The following is a 6,000-nucleotide window of genomic DNA, read 5'->3' as shown; positions in this document are numbered from 1 at the left end:
TCTTATTTAAGTTTCCTTAATTTAAAAACATATTAATATCTTAAAATTTTCCTTAAGCATTATCTTTAAGACAGGAAAATTAAATCTGATCTAACTGGTGTATTTTCTTGTTAAATTATTACAATAGTTTGGGATTAATATAAATTAATCTTCCATGTTTTTTAAATTTAAACTTATTATTTCATAACCTAAGTAATGATAAGCTTAATTCTGATACAATTAAAATTCAAATTGATTTAGTATAAACTAATTGTAAAGCCGCTTAGTATAAGTGACTAATTGTTAAATATTTAATTGTTAATTAACTTAGTTTTAAAAATTGTTTATATAATAGACAACTGCTGAAATATTTCATCTTACCATATTTAATGCTATAATGTCTTTAAAAATCGGTTGAATGCGGTATCGAAGGAAACGATTGTTTGACAAATAAAATAAAAATAAACATTTAGACGAAATGTGATATTTAAAACACGAAAACTTCTTTTAATATTCAAAATGCATAATTATAGAATCTTAATCGCAGATAATTTTAAACGAGAAGTAATACTTAATTTAAATTAGGCCTATATCTGGACCTTTGATAAGCCGATGCGAAACTTTATTTATAAATAGGAATTACTTATGACTATCAAAAACGAATGATTTTTGAATATATGCATAAATTCTATTATTTTATTCATTAGAAATAAAAATTTTTATTTACATTTTATATTTTCATGTTTATGTATAATTATAATATTTATATAAATCAGAGATTGAAGATTGAATCTTTTTTCTTATATATTTAAAGAATTAGGCTGTGCTACGTTCTGTTTAACCTGGAAGAAATGTGGGTTGGGGAAATATTTCTGTAATAGGTTTTATATAACAGACATCAAATACTTGCTCTCATAGGGAAATTTTACCGAGTACAATATAATCTTTTCTACTTTCAGAAAATATAAATCGACGGTGCGCTACGCTACACGAATTTTATTTCCATGTTCCTTAGATTAAAAAATCAATGCGAAAACAATAAATCAATTTTTAATAGAACGTCAATAAAATAAGTTACGTTTATTTTGCATAAATCCGAATAGAAATTGGAGAAATAATATTTAAAATAATCAAAAAGAAAGAAAAAATATTTTCCTATTCGATCATTATGGAAAAAATTATGGAAATTCGAAAATAGTCTGCGGGTATATGCAAATCTAGAAATTTTATGGAAGACTAATAAAGTATCCTAGAATTTGCTTATTTCACAAAGCACATATTTAAGTCTACTAAGAATAAAATTCAATAACAATGATAAATGACATAAGTCTAGTAAAAAGTAAAGTCGGTTCCGAAAAATTCTCTCATTACTTGGCCAATCGCTCGTATTCAACAGCAAAAAATACAAACATAAACAAACATTGCATATTTTATTTGTAGAAGCAAAGTGCCGCATCTCAACTTGTTCTTCTCCAATACCCAGATGTCAGATTTCGCTCGTGCGTCCCCTTGGCAACGACAAATGGGACGACTGCTCATCGCAGACAGAATCAACCAATAAGAGATCAAGCTCCGCCCCATCACTCAAGCATTGCGTGACCGTTAGTTTGAACATCGCTTGTTTATCTCAATGTGTATATATACGAATGTTGAATTCCACATTGATAATTATTTTACTTTATTGCGAGCTTGTGAGAAATGACCACATCGTATAGAACCACTGGAATTTCATCTGCGGATATAATCATTTAATTTAGGTTGTAGGATCTTTTGCCCTACAATTACGATAGGGAACAACCTCTCATACGCCCCTCGAGTATTGCAACTCGGTCGAAATCACTCGAATTTGCCGACTACATGGTGAAAATGATGGTTGAAGCAATAAGAGGAGAAAGCCGGTAATGGAATAGCAACTGCATTAGTATAGGCATTGGATATGTTTCGTTCCCACATCTATACCATCTTCTGATTGCTACTCTCGCCTATAAAGTCAATCCGTAGCCGCAGTTTTTAAAATACACGATATAATTAATAGTTTTAAAAAGATTTATAAAACGTTCCAGTGTGTTTTTTTCATCTGTTGCGGTTATTAAGATTATCTTATACGCCCTATCATTAATTTCGCTCGCTTTTTTTAACAAAAATAAAACTAATATTTTTTTAAAACATTATTTTAAATACGATCCGTTTGAGACTATACTCTGAAATATAAGGATATCTTAATTATAGTTTATATTATGTAAATCATTGACGCTTCTTACGTAATTCAAACGATTCCATTATTGTTTGTCTATTGCAACCCATTTTACTTTTCTTTTTGTTGAAATGTAGTGAGTCAATTCTAACAAATATATAGGCTTATTAGAATAATCATTGGACTATTATAAAATGAAAGATGGCCTATCTCAAATCCATCAAGTTTAGAAAAACAGAAACTAACGATCCGTAACATCTGCTTCATTAAATTTTATTCAAAATTTTGTAGTCGAATAAAAGAGCAAAAATCGATAAGTGATTTATTGTAATATTTATGTGTAAACTGCTTATATCATTACCATATTTTCTAAATGAGATAATGAATGTTTAAATTTTCGATTTCTCTAAGCATGTATTGGTTGCTATAGATCTACTCATTAATCTTCTACGGGGGTCTAATCAATAACGATAGACTAAATCATATTCAAATATGTAACTGTCACGAATGTTTTTTGAAATTTTTGCTTTTTGATAATATTTAATTTTTCGTGTAAATAGAAGTTAATTGTTTGTGGTTTGACGAAGAAAACGACGGAAGTGAAGTATGACACCTAAATACCTAAATCGGAAGCGTGACTCCGTAGACGATTCTCCATCGATGTGCTGGTAATGGGGGTTATATTGGGGGAATTCAGTCACGCTAGGACCAAGTTAGAGGGATGCGGAGGGGAGGAAAACACAGCTAACGAGCTCTTTCAGGTTTATAGCATTTATCACTTGCCTATTGACCATCAGTGCAATAATGGAGGAAATCAAAACATGATTTTTCACCATGTGGCCAAGTACCCAAGATGAAGTTTTGGTATATCCTTAATCCGTCAACATCTCTCTCTTATCCCTAAAAAAATGATTGTTGAGCTTAGATTCGTAAAAGATACAAACGTGAACATTTATGTAAACAAAAACTATTTTTAAATTTTAATATTCGGAATTGAATACATTTCAAAATGTAGAGAAAAATTTCTTATTTTTCAATAAAATTAAAGATAAACATTTATGATATTATCTATTTGTATAAACTGATCAATGGCGCGAATTTTAATCTCTTCTCCTTTTATTTAAAAACAACCTTGAATTAATTTTCAAACATTATATAAAGGCTATATATATTTTTTGCTCGGAAGAATTTGACTCATTTAAATTCGATTATTTTTTGCAGTTTATAAAACAAAAAGTCATTAAATACAATTATTTTACCCAAAATACGTTTGTACGGAGTAGTTACTTCGCTAAAAATGTTTGGCGTGTGCGACATGAGAAATAAAGTCAGGAAGAGAAGGAGCACCTCCTACGTAGTGTTGTCCCAAAGAATTTCTCCATTCTTCCTGTCACGACAAGTAATCAGCGATTTCTTTCTCCTCCTTGTGTGAGCACGCATAACGTGTCGTCAACACGGAAGTAGAGATTCGACAACTACTTTTAAGGGAAACTCAGAAACAGAAAGGGTTGACTTATGCCGTTTACAAAAGGATTTATGGAAATTCTTCGCACCGTAAGCTTATTTTGATATTTACTCTAAATTAGTATAATCGTTTAAAATGTTTAAATTTAACATAATCAAATACAATTTCATAGACCTAATACTAAATTATTACGTATGCGTAACGAATTATAATTATAAATTCGTATTATTTATTCGCATTTTTTATGGGATATTTTTGATTGACGTATGCTGAGATGATAAAACTATTATCGATAATACATTTTATTTCGGTACAGATTAAAATTGTTTCGTGAAAAGAAAAGTTTTCTGCAGGCTATAATTATTCTGTTATGTTTTTTGTATTGTGCAGTTGGTACACTTGTGTTTTGTTTATAATTGTTAATTTTCTCGTATATTTCTTACTATAAATTTGAGAAACAGTTTAATTACTGTACGCAAAAGATTTTGTGATAACTAAGAAGAGTTTTTGGACAGACAATAAGTTAATTATTAGTGTTCAGAAATCTTTTTCGAATGAACGTACTGTACAATTAAATCGTATGAGATACTCCAACACATTGTAAAAAGAGAATCTTTTAAGATAAATAATTTAAATGTAATTCAAAGGATTAGTTCATTTTTATTTCTGTTATATTATTATTACTTTTTGTTTGAAAATTTGTTATTTTTATTTTACGCTGTAACTTATATTGAATTTCTTTACGAATTTCTCAGTTTTTTAAATTAATATGGTTAAGACAATAAAATATATAGCAATGCTTTCCTAATAATCTACCATTTTTTTATTATTTTACGAAATTTATTTTGATATATTTTAGATATTCTTTCCCATTAGGCCAACTTATAAAAGGAAACAAGTAGATTCTACCAAATACAAATTTTATAATGATTGGATCTTTTATAATAAATAAATCATAACGAGATTATAGGCCCTTACAGGTTTATGAAATTATTTTTGAATTTTTGTTTAATATCTGTATCTGAAAACTAGGGCCAGGGCCGATTAACCCACTTTGGGGCTCTAGACATTTTCTTCTTACCGGGCCCTTTCCCTCTCCCACAAGAAGAAACATAACACATTTTCTTTAGATTTTAGAATTCACAATAACCATATAAAAAGCAATACATTTTTGTTTATTTGTTTATTATATACAGTTGTCCAGCAGAAAAGTAAACTATCTTATTTACAAATCTTTTCAAAATAGACACTTTGACCGGGGACCTTCAAAAAACCGGGACCTAGACATTTGTCTCATTTGTCTATGCGATGATCCGGCCCTGACTAGGGCTAAGCATTTAGGTCTAATTTTCATTGAAAGTTTTATAATAATAAAATTGAGTTTCATTATAGGCGCCAATTGAATGATAATTAAAATTTGTATTTGAAATAAATTATACATAAATATTTTAACAGTTTTTATTTTAATTGTTCCTAGTTTTTATCTTTCGTAAAAGTATAGAATTTTAATGCAAAAACTATTTCATATCGTTGTTTATCATTCGGAATTTTATAGATTTTATTTATTTTTTAATTTACTTTTAAATTTCAACAATATGTTAAAGCTCATTTGAAATATTTTATTTTTTATAGGACATTTGAATTTTTTAAAAAGAAATCCTATTTTGTATTATCTCAGTAGACTTTAGTTTTAGTTTTTATTATAAAAACTGATTGTAAAAAAAATCCGTGAAGTTTTGTTAAGTAAAGCTATATACCTATTATAATAACATGCCCATAAAAAGCTATAGTTAATGTGTAGTAAGATAGGGAAAGGAAAATTCTATTTCCTATTATTAAATAAGAGTTTAGTGACTATCGATAGTATTAAAGGCGTAGTTACGAGCAAAATAAATTTATTCATATTATCAATATATGTATATATGTTGTAAGACTAAACAGAAAGACGATTAGAGCCAATATAAATACAACTGTTTCTGAAAACTGTTTTTTTTTTTTTTTTTTTTTTTCCGGAAGCAGGTAGTCTAACAACAAACAAGTGACTTGCATATTGCATAGAGAGCAGTAGACCCTAGTGACGGCGAGTAAACGTAGTCAAAATTTACTCTTGGATAACAGCGACATTAGAGTATTCCGTTCGATATTCATGGGTCTATATTTATGTGAAAATCAATCAAAAAGTGTATATTAATTTGCTATTATTAGTTAGAACAGCAATCTTATAACATGTGCTATTTTCCCTTATCTCCGATATCTATTTTTATGTTCATTTTCGGGAAAGATTTATGCGTGTGGTTGAACTAATAGGATCTGCTGACTAAACCTCCGATCGCCTTTAGATTTTGATCTCCATCTGTATAGT

Source organism: Centruroides vittatus, unplaced genomic scaffold, assembly GCF_030686945.1.
Source record: "Centruroides vittatus isolate TY-2023 unplaced genomic scaffold, ASM3068694v2 scaffold_435, whole genome shotgun sequence".
NCBI lineage: Eukaryota > Metazoa > Arthropoda > Arachnida > Scorpiones > Buthidae > Centruroides > Centruroides vittatus.
The sequence above is the reverse complement of the archived record's forward strand: the minus strand, read 5'-3'. Positions refer to the sequence as shown.